This window comes from Apodemus sylvaticus, chromosome 6 (assembly GCF_947179515.1).
Source record: "Apodemus sylvaticus chromosome 6, mApoSyl1.1, whole genome shotgun sequence".
NCBI classification, from domain to species: domain Eukaryota; kingdom Metazoa; phylum Chordata; class Mammalia; order Rodentia; family Muridae; genus Apodemus; species Apodemus sylvaticus.
Genome location: NC_067477.1, coordinates 129,093,406 through 129,104,228, shown reverse-complemented (window position 1 = coordinate 129,104,228; position 10,823 = coordinate 129,093,406). Strand labels below are relative to the sequence as shown.

At 40.4% G+C, this 10,823-nt stretch overlaps 1 pseudogene; it reads left to right on the top strand.

Moving 5' to 3' along the window:
- The first annotated feature begins 1,688 nt into the window (after positions 1 to 1,688).
- LOC127686754 (mitochondrial import receptor subunit TOM20 homolog) lies at positions 1,689 to 2,116 on the top strand (annotated as a pseudogene).
- The last annotated feature ends 8,707 nt before the right edge of the window (positions 2,117 to 10,823 follow it).

Here is a 10,823-nt window from a genome sequence, read left to right as displayed (position 1 = left end):
ATGTTTTTTTATGTCTACCTTTTTACTCTTTAATTTTCCATGAAAATTGCCAATTTTAATGTGTTTTTATATTTTTTCAATTTTGTCAGAATATTTTCCATGTAAATCTTCAATTTTATCATAAAATGTTTTACTTCCTTTTTCAATTAAGAATATTTATATTGTTAAGTTTCAAACCCAGGACAAACATCTGAAGTGTCTATTTAACATATCAAAGCACACAGTAGCTGCCATTTCACCCCATATCCTTCATGACCCTGTTATAGTGCCCTACTAACCATTTTGGTTACCTGATCTTTTCATCTATTCTCTTTGGGGCATCTGGTATCCCTCTTCCCCTCTCTTCTCCTCACATGTATCAGAGACATGCCCACTCTGAACTCTCCCAGATGTCCTTGACCCTGGCTGTAGTCTCCCACATGTCTATAATAAATTTTCTTCTTCACCATACCTAGAAGCAGTCATGACCTTTCCTTTTTCTATTTTTCATATCAGAACAAATCATTTCCATGTTTATTAGACATAAATGGACAATTTCCAATGATGTTATGAGCAAATAAACATGTTGCAACTTGAAAAACAACTGTATGGTATTGGTAAAGTAAAAGATGTATTGGTCAATGAAATGGAATCAAAGAACCAGAAATAAACCCACATACCTATGGGAAGTTGGGTTTTGATGAAGAAGACAAAACAATACAATGGAAAAAAGAAAGCAAAAAATAGTGCTGGTATAAATGAATAATTGCATGTAGAAGAGTGGAATGCAAATAGTTCCATATCTATCACCCTGCACAAAACTCAAATCCAAGTGGATCAAGGACCTCAACATAAAACCAGACACACTAAATCAAATAGAAAAGAAAATGGGGAACTGTCTTGAACACAGACATTGGCATGGAAGACAAATTCCTGAACAGAATACCAACAGCGCAGGCACAAAGATCGACAATAAATTGGACCTCTTGATTTGCAAGGCAAAGGACATCATCAATAGCACAGAACAGAAGCTTACAGAATGGGAAAAGATCTTCTCCAACCCTACACCCAGAGGACTAGTATCCAAATATATAAAGAACCCAATAAATTAGACACCAACAAACTAAATAGCCCAATTAAAAATGGGATACCGAAGACTCAAAAGGTGAATCATGGTATGCACTCACTAATAAGTGGTTATTAACCTAGAAAACTGGAATACCCAAAACATAATCCACACATCAAATGAGATACAAGAAGAAAGGAGGAGTGGCCCCTGGTTCTGGAAAGACTCAGTGAAACAGTATTCGGCAAAACCAGAACGGGGAAGTGGGAAGGGGTGGGAGGGAGGACAGGGGAAGAGAAGGGGGCTTACGGGACTTTCGGGGAGGGGGGGGCTAGAAAAGGGGAAATCATTTGAAATGTAAATAAATTATATCGAATAAAAAAATTAAAAAAAAAAAAAACAAAAAAAAAATGGGATACCGAGCTAAACAGAATTCTCAACAGAAGAATTTCTAATGGCCAAGAAGAACCTAAAGAAATGTTTAATGTCCTTAGTCATCAGGTAAATATAAATAAAAATGACTTTGAAGCTTTTGTCTGGCCTGGAGACAGGCAGCCATGAACGACGAGTGTGCTGAGATCGGGCTGGGCTAACCACTGCCAGGCAGTGTGCCTTGCCCAGTACATGACCCAGTTGAGTGAAGATGGTGGGCCAAAACAGCTACATTCCTGTAGACATGTGCAGTGCCCTCTTCATAGGGTACTGCATCTACTTTGACCGCAAAAGACAGAATGGCCCCAACTTCAAGAACAGGCTTTGAAAACAAAAGAACAAAAGCTTGTTAAGGAGAGAGCTAGGCTTTCCAAGTTACCTGATTTAAAAGATGATGAAGCTGTTCAGAAATTATTCTTTGAAGAGATACAGCTCGGTGAAGAGTTATTAGCACAAGGTGACTATGAGAAGCGTGTGGACCACCTGACAGATGCACTAGCTCTGTGTGGACATCCTCAGCAGCTGCTGCAAGTGTTAGAGAAGACGCTTCCGCCATGTGTTCCAGATGTTTCCGACCAAGCTTCCAACCTTTAGAGAATTGTAAGTCCTCAAAGCTTGGCTGAAGATGATGTGGAATGAGCCAGATACCAAGGCAGTAAAATGATTTAACAGTTAGCTTGGAAGCTGACAGCTCTGGCAGAATAAGGGCAAATTGTGTTTGTCATGAACTGTCCCACACCGACATCTGCTGAAGCGAATGTGAACTTTGGTAGATCTATTGTCTTTTCTATTTATTTTTCCAGTGAGATGTATTTTGATAGAGTTTTTCATTTTATAAATACACTGAGCTAATCAAAGTATCATGGATTTTGTTTGTTCTTAAGACATGCAATTCGAATATAAACATAGTAGAGTATAACTTAGGTAGAAACTCCTGGTGATTCTAAAAGATTGGAAAAGAATATGAAAAGTAGTTGAATAATGCACATTTTAAAGACTAGAATATTTTATTGTACATTGTAAAATTGAGTAGAAACTTGTTTATGAAAACATTAAAACCTTACAAAGACTGTTATTTTTAAAAAGTGACTCTGAGATTCTTTCACCTGTCAGAATGACTGAGATCAAAACATTACATGACAGCACACACTGGTAAGGCTGTGGAGCAAGGGGAAGACTCCCCCATTGCTGGTGGGAGTGTAAACTTATACAATCAATTTTGGAAATCAATTTGGCAGCTTCTTAGAAAATTGGTAGTAGTTCTATCCCAAGACTCAGCTATAGCACAGGGACACTTGCTCAACTGTGTTCATAGCAGCTTTATTTGTAATAGCCAGAAACTGAAAAAACCTCCATGTCCCTCAACTGAAGAATGGATGAAGAAAATGTGGTACATTTGCAGGGTGGAACACTATTCAGATGTTAAAAGCAAGAACATCATAAAATTTGCATGCAAATGGATGGGACTAGAAAATATCCTCCTGACCTAGGTAACTCAGACCCAGAAAGACACGTATGGCATGTAAGTGGACATTAACCATAAAGTACAGATTATGCCATCCTATAATCCACAGACCCAAAGAAACTTGGTAATAAGAAATGCCCAAAGGAGGATGCATGCATCTAACTCAGAATGGGCAATTATAGTCACTGGAGGTGGATGGAGACAGAGAACTGAGTGGGAAAGGGAATGAAGAGGGGAATGGAGATGGGGATCAGATATGTGGAGAGGGGACAAAGGAAAAGCCTGGGAGACAGAAGGGAAATTGGCAGTGGAGGGGGCATCTCTGTCTCCAGCTGAAGACCTAGGATGGGGAAGCACTGGGGAGTCTATGAGGGCGAGCCTAGCTGAGATTTCTACCAGCGTGAAATTGGTGACTGAAGTGACCACTTCCCATAGACAGGTGGGATTCCCAGTGGATGGAGGTGGACATCAACCCACACAAAAAACTTTCAGCCCAGTATCCAACCTGCCTACGAGATGTGCAGGTATAAAGATGGTGCAGAGATCAAGGGAACAGCCAACCAATGACTGCCCCAAAATGACACCCTTTCCATGGGAGAGAACCAACCCCTGACACTATTGATGATATTCTGCTATACTTGTAGACAGGAAGCTAGCATAATTGTCTCCTGATGGGCTTCATAAAACAACAGATGAAAACAGATACAGAGACCCAGAGCTAAATATCAGGCAGAGCTCAGGAAGTATTGTGAAAGAGTAAAAGATAGAAGTGAGCAAGCCAGAGAGGTCAAGGACACCACAGGAAGAGCAACAGCCAGCTAACCTGGGCCCATGAGGGTTCCCAGAGACTGAACCATCATCCAAAGAGCATGCAGAAGCTGGACCTAGACCCCCTAAATATTTGTAACAGATGTGCATCTTGGTCTTCATGTGGGTCTTCTAACAACTGGAGCAGCAGGGAGGATGGCTGTCTCTGACTGTTATCTGCCATTGGATCACCATCCCCTGGCTGGACTGCCTGGTTGAACCTCAGTGAGATACAATTGTGCTTAGTCCTGCTGTGATTTTGTGTTACTGGGTGAAATGCTGCCCATGGCAGACATTCCCTTCTCCTCAGAGAAGGAGGCATTTGTGAGGCTAGGACTGGGAGGAACAGAGGGAGGGGGGACTGTGATCAAGATGTTAATTAATTAGTTAATTAATTAATTAAAAGAAAGATTAAATTTTTAAATTGAAAGAAACCACAGAAATCTTGCAAAACTCAGCTTGTATTTTAATCCCAAGTGTAAGGAAGTGGGGCTGCTTCGAACTGTCTGCAGCAGCTGACTACGATTTGCTTTCTGCTTGTGCAGAGGCATGGTTTTGCCAGCTGCTGTGATTGTGAGATGCTTGGACTCTGGGAATTTTTCAGAGAATATATTAATGCTAGGGCACTGAGAGGTAGTTTGGGTAGTTGTTGGTCATTTAGAGAGGTTGGTTGTAGTTTGTTAGTAGCCGTGGTCAAAAAAGAAATAAAAGGATAAATAATTGATTCAGCTCTCTCTCTCTCTATCTCTATCTCTCTCCCTCCATCCCTCCCTCTCTTTTTCTTTTTCCATCTCTCTCTCTCTCCTCTATCCTTGTTTCTCTGCTATCTATTATTAGGAGGTAAAATCAGGGGGATAAAGGATGGAAAAGAGAAAAGTCCACAGGTAGCAAAGCCATCTACAAATATGTAAATATGTATGTATGTATAGATAGATAGATAGATAGATAGACAGATAGATAGAAAGATAGATAGATCGATAGATGGATGGATGGATGGATGGATGGATGGATAGATAGATAGATAGATAGATAGATAGATAGATAGATAGATAGATAGATAGATAGATAGATAGATAGATATGTGTGGTCTCACATTCATATATAGTCCTTCCTTTTCTAGGAATCAATTCTAAAATAATAATCAGAATTGTTCTAGTTATTTAAGGATTTGAAATAAACCTTTAAAATATAGCTCTTTAAAGTAAAAAAAGTAGCCAACATATATTTCACTTACAAATCTGCAGCTGGAATGGGGCTATGTAAGGAAAGTTCATCTGGGCTCCATGTGACACTGGCTAGGGTATATGAGCAGGAAGACCACCTTTGAGATGCTCTACCTGTGTGACAATGGAGAGTACATCTGGAGCTGAGAGCCCAGTGCTACAGTTTCTCTCAGTGTAGTGCTCCTTATACATTATTTATGCTTCCTGCCAGGGAGGAGGGATTAGGTTTCAAGAGTGAGAGCATCGGGAAATGAGAAGTTTAAAGATGACACTGCCATCTTTAAAGGCCCAAGAACTGAAAATGGTCCTTTGGCTTAAATTTAAAAGGGCATGAGGTTTTTAAATAGCTGTAGGAATATAAAAACAAAAAACAAAAAAATCATAGGAATTTTTGGAGTTTTATTCATGTTGAATATAATAACTGAGTATTCTACATTAAAAGTGAGGTTAAATAAGTTATGGTGCCTTTAAGCAATGAATGTAGCACAATCTATGTTATTGGAGAGCTGGTCCAAGCACATTTGTAAAGATCTGAATTCAGATCCCCAGATGTTGTAGATGACTCTGTGCTGCTTGCTGTGCTGGGAGAGGCTGTTTGGAATGAGAACTCATGTACTCAGGTGGGTTTCTTGTGAGCCAATCCCCTAATGAATAAAGGAGCCAATCACTGGGTGAGTAGGCGGGATTTCCAGGTAGGACAGAGGAAGAGATGAAGCAGGAGAGAGTTACCTCCTTTGGAACTGGGACAGCACAGGGGTAAGATGTAGCTGCCAGAGTTTCCTAGTATCATGGCAGATCCACAAGGATCCGCCACCAGAAGGGTCAGATTTGAATAAGGCTTACCAGATTAGTTTTTAGTTGTTGCACCCAGAGATTGAGTTACTATTGTCTCTGAACTAAGTTTGTGTTGTGTTTTCCTTTACACAGTGGCTCATCTGGGTTCAAGAGAGAAAGGTATGACAGCAAAGCGTGGGTTTGCCAGATGTGTACCACAAAGGAGGTGGGGAATTTGAAGCACAGGGGTTGGCATGGTAGTGACCTGCCACTGGGAACCTAGCAAGCTGTATGGAGAGATTGTGAAGTTCAGAGTTAGAATCTCCAGGAGATAAAAACAGGTCAACCATTGCCCACCAGTGCTACCCAGACCGCTAGGGCAGAGGCACAAGTGGCTCGAGGCACAGAGACACAAGGCTGGTTCTATTTTTTTAATATTTCCCCCAACACCCAGAAGCCACATTAAAAAAAAAAGAGGCACAATAGCATATGGCTCTAAACCTCATAAAGATGAAGAAGAGATAGGAAAACCACTGAGACTCATTGCCAGCTAGTCTAGCCAGGCCAGTGAGCTCCAGGTTCAGTGAGTGACCCTGTCTCAAATATAAGGTAGAGATAGAGAGCAATTGCATGTGCCTGACATTGACCTCTGCAAGTAGGGACATACTTATGTACTTGCACATCTGCACACACGTTTTAACACACACACACACACACACACACACACACATGGAGTTTTTTTTAAATGTTTATAAGACTGAGGAGATGGCTCAATTGGGAAAGTGTTCATCATGCTGAAGTCATCAACCTGAAGACTTGAGTTCAGTTCCCAGAACTCATAAAAAAAGTGTGTGTGTTGGTGTGTTGGGGGTGGTGGTGAAGCTGAGCATGGTAGTATATGCATGTAACTATGGGGCTGTCAAGTCAGAGACAGGTAGGTCCCCAGGACCCACTAGCTAGCCAGCCTAGCCTCCTTGGAGAATTCCAAGCCAATGAGAGAATGTGTATCAGGAAAAATATAAAACAAAAATGCAAATGGTACCTGAGGCAGAAGACCTAAGGTGTACCTCGGGCCTCGCACACATCCACACATTCTTACACACACAGGCACATACATAAGTAAAATTATGTTTATAAAGAGTGTTAGCTGGGTAATGGTGGCACACGCCTTTAATCCCAGCACTTGGGAGGCAGAGGCAGGTGGATTTCTGAGTTCGAGGTCAGCCTGGTCTACAGAGTGAGTTCCAGGACAGCCAGTGCTACACAGAGAAACCCTGTCTCAAAAAAAAAAAAAAAAAAAGAAAGGGTTAAATTTTAAAAAAGTTTGTTGATTGAAATAAATATTGACAAAACATTGATTGCTAGATAGAAGGTAGATAGGTGATAGGTAATTGGTAGATGAGAGATGTGATGGATAGATAAATGATAGATATATACATATATGCATACATACACAGATGACATATAGATACTATAGGTTCTAACACAAAATTCTGAAACAGAATAAGCCTTTGTTTCTTCAATTCTTACTCATTTTTCTTTGTTTTCTTTTCTTCTAGTATTTCCCTGACATCCCAAATTGTGATGAATATCTATTTTATCAGTTTTCAAATAAAATGACAGACTGGTCTAAGAGAATCTGCCAGGTCTTCTTCCCAGAGTGCCCATATCTCCTTGCTTCTGCCACACCTACAGTAGTCAGCGTTTTCACCTGCATTCCACAGCCTCTGATCATCTGGACAGCTCAGAATGCCTTGAGCACACTAAGCACTCTACCACAAAGCTGTGTCCACAGTCTTCTTTTTGCTTTTTATTTTGAGAAAGTTTCTATAAGTTATTCAGACTGGTGTTGAATTCAGTCTGCAACACAGGTAACAAGCAAATCTTCTTGCCTCAGCGTCTCCATTTTTCAGGATGATCAACCATTGCCACCAGAAGCTCTGACCACCGAGTGACTGTCCTGATACCCGAAAGAACCTAATTCCACACACGGTTTACTCTTCTGTCTGTTCTCACTGTAGACTGTTCTTGTGGGATATGTGTTCATCATTTGTCTTCCCTCAAAACCAGTACCTCCCAAAGACAGACACTGTCCTGGCCACCATATTTGAAGAAGGCATCACTATCATTCAAATCCATTTACAATGTCTTTTCCTTTGCCCCCCTCAAACACACACACACACACACACACACACACACACACACACACTCATACAAAAGGTTGAAAAGTTGTATATTTTTTACCAGCCCTCCTTGTAAGTAAGAGTTTTATCCCAGGATACATAAGCCTTGGAAATCATGGTGTTCTAGCCATTTTACTTCTTCTATGATTTCTCCCATCATAAGAGTTGGGTGATCCATTATGGAAGAGCCAAGAAATTTGGGGGAACATGATAATTAATATTACTGAGCCTATTCAAGATGGTAGCCAAACCCATTCACCTATATATTATGCATGATTGCATTTGCAGGATTACAGCAAGGGTGAGCAGTCAAAACAAAAATCGCACAGGAAAGCATATAATATTCATTGTCTATTCCTTTACAGAGAAAGTTTTTGACCCGTGGTTTAGGCACCCTTTGATGGACTGCCCTTTCATCTCAGCTAAATGACCTCTTATGAATTAATGACTCTTAATACTTAATACAAGATCTATCCCATAGGAAATACTTAGTGAATGGTTGTCTAAGTAATGGACACCTCCATGGCTTCAAATTGATGAAAGTTTATTAAATTTAGTTTAGTATCTTACTATTCCCAGCAGTCCTTACATAGTAGGTGCTTAATAAATATGTGCACAGAGTGTTTTTTTTTTGAAAATATAAAAAAAGGCACTCAAGACATGGAGAGAAAATGTAAATGCTAACCTGAACTTAAGAGGAACAATTCTGAGAATGCGGCAGAAATCATGGTCATTGAGTGCATTCTCTTCTTCAGAAGACAGTACATTTAGACAATTCACATGACATTTTAGGAGTGAAGGGTTCTTAAAGGCATGTAAGCAATTATGATTCAGAAGAACATCTCCTGGACCTTCTGTTTCTAAGTAACTGGACAAGGACTCTCTGGAAGCTTTGGAGACAGAAAGGTTGGGTAAAATATAGAGAAGAATCCAGCATGGGAGGAGCTACAAATGGGAGGCCATTTGTGCAAATATAGGCAAATATATAGGCATATGTGCAAATATATGTGCAGTGCAGATGGGAGGTCATTTCTTACATCTACTTTGGAATGTATAACTTCTAAATAAAACAAAGGAATGTTGGCTTGAGAAGGAGATCTTCTCTGTAATAGACAAACTGATCCAAGAACTCACATATCTAGCCTTCTGAAATGATCAATATTTAAGTAATAGCCAACAATTTTTGCCTTAGGCTAATATGTTCATAAGCTATTGCTTACTTAGATTAATTTTTATAGCATATATTTTTAATCAAAAATATAAGTCAACACATCAGTAATTCTGCATTTTTAATGATTCCTATAAGAGAAATGCTTTTAAATAAAAACATTTTTATACACCATACAAATTTATTTAAGCATTGAAAAATCAACATGAAAGAGATGGTTCATGTCTGTGCTATAAAACTGCTAGACCCTTAATAACTTCTTATTTCTCAAGGAAGAGAGGAAATGGAGAAACACATTTCTAGGAATGTGTAAGTGGTGCCATTCAGGGGGTAGGCAGATCAAAAAAGCATATTTTGAGCTGAGTCTAATTCAGAACATTGGAATACCAAGGATAACAGAAGTCCCTGAAGTTAAGTGAGTGAATCACACAGCAGAACAAGGCCAGACATTGAATGGATGGGGGTATGCTATAGGATGAATAGCCAGCATTTCAAACCCACTCCCTGCCTCTCCAGTCCTGAGTCTGACAGCTCTGAATTCCACCCTTGCTTGATCAGCTAGAGTCTCAGCTAGACACCTTGGAATATCTTGTTAGGTGGCTTAGTGGAGGGACCTTTTATTCTCTCTTAACAACTTCATTCTTCCTCCCAATGGAATTCTACACAAACAACATGAAATCATTGTTCAGAAAAGAGATTTCTTAAGTACATTGACCTATGAAGATTCAAACGAAAATCTCAAGGGATTTCTGATCCTAAGGACTGTCAGGGAATCAATTTCATCTAAAGACTCTGATTGATTAGAACATCTTGATTGATTAAAATGAGTTGCCTCTAGCCCCTGGTTGAGCAATGGGGCCACCCAACCTTCTGAAATTTTTAACCTAGAATTGCTCCTATCTAAAGGAAATACTGGGACCAAGAATGGAACAGAGACTGAAGGAAATGCCATCCAGAGACTGCCCCACCTAGGGATCCATCCCATATGCAGCCACCAAATCCAGACACTTTTGCTGATGGTAAGAAGTGTTTGCTGACAGGAGCCTGGTATAGCTGTGTCCTGAGAGGCTCTACCTCTGGCATCTCAAATACAGATGCGATGTTCTGATGCTCATGTTTGCAGCCTACTTTCAGATTGAGCATGGGAACCCCAATGGAGGAATTAGGGGAAGGACTGGAAGAGCTGAAAGGGTTTGCAACCCCATAGGAAGAGCAACAATATCAACCAACCAGAGCTCCCAGGGACTAAACCACCAACCAATGAATATACATGGAGGTACCCATGGCTCCAGCTACATATGTAGCAGAGGGTGGCCTTATCTGGCATCAATGAGAGGGGAACCCTTGGTCCTGTGAAAGCTCGATGCCCCAGTGTAGGAGAATTTTAGTGCAGTGAGGCAGGAGTGGGGAGGTGGGTGGGGGAGCACCTTTATGGAAGCAGGGGGAGATGGTGGGATAGGGGGTTTTAGGATGGAAAACTGGGAAAGAGGATAACATTTGAAATGAAAAATAAAAGGTGCCTCATGGATTCTGTTGTCTCCTCGTGCTCCTTTCCAGTTCCTGGGGTCTCTACTCAAAGTTCTGTTACTAAACTATGGCTTCAGTGAAGCCATTTAAACTTCCTCAGTCTCACTTACATTCTCGTAAATTAACAGTTTAGAGTTCTCAAGTTCTTTTTGTCTACATGAGTCTTGATGTCAGCCCCTAGATCATGGAGCTGTGACTA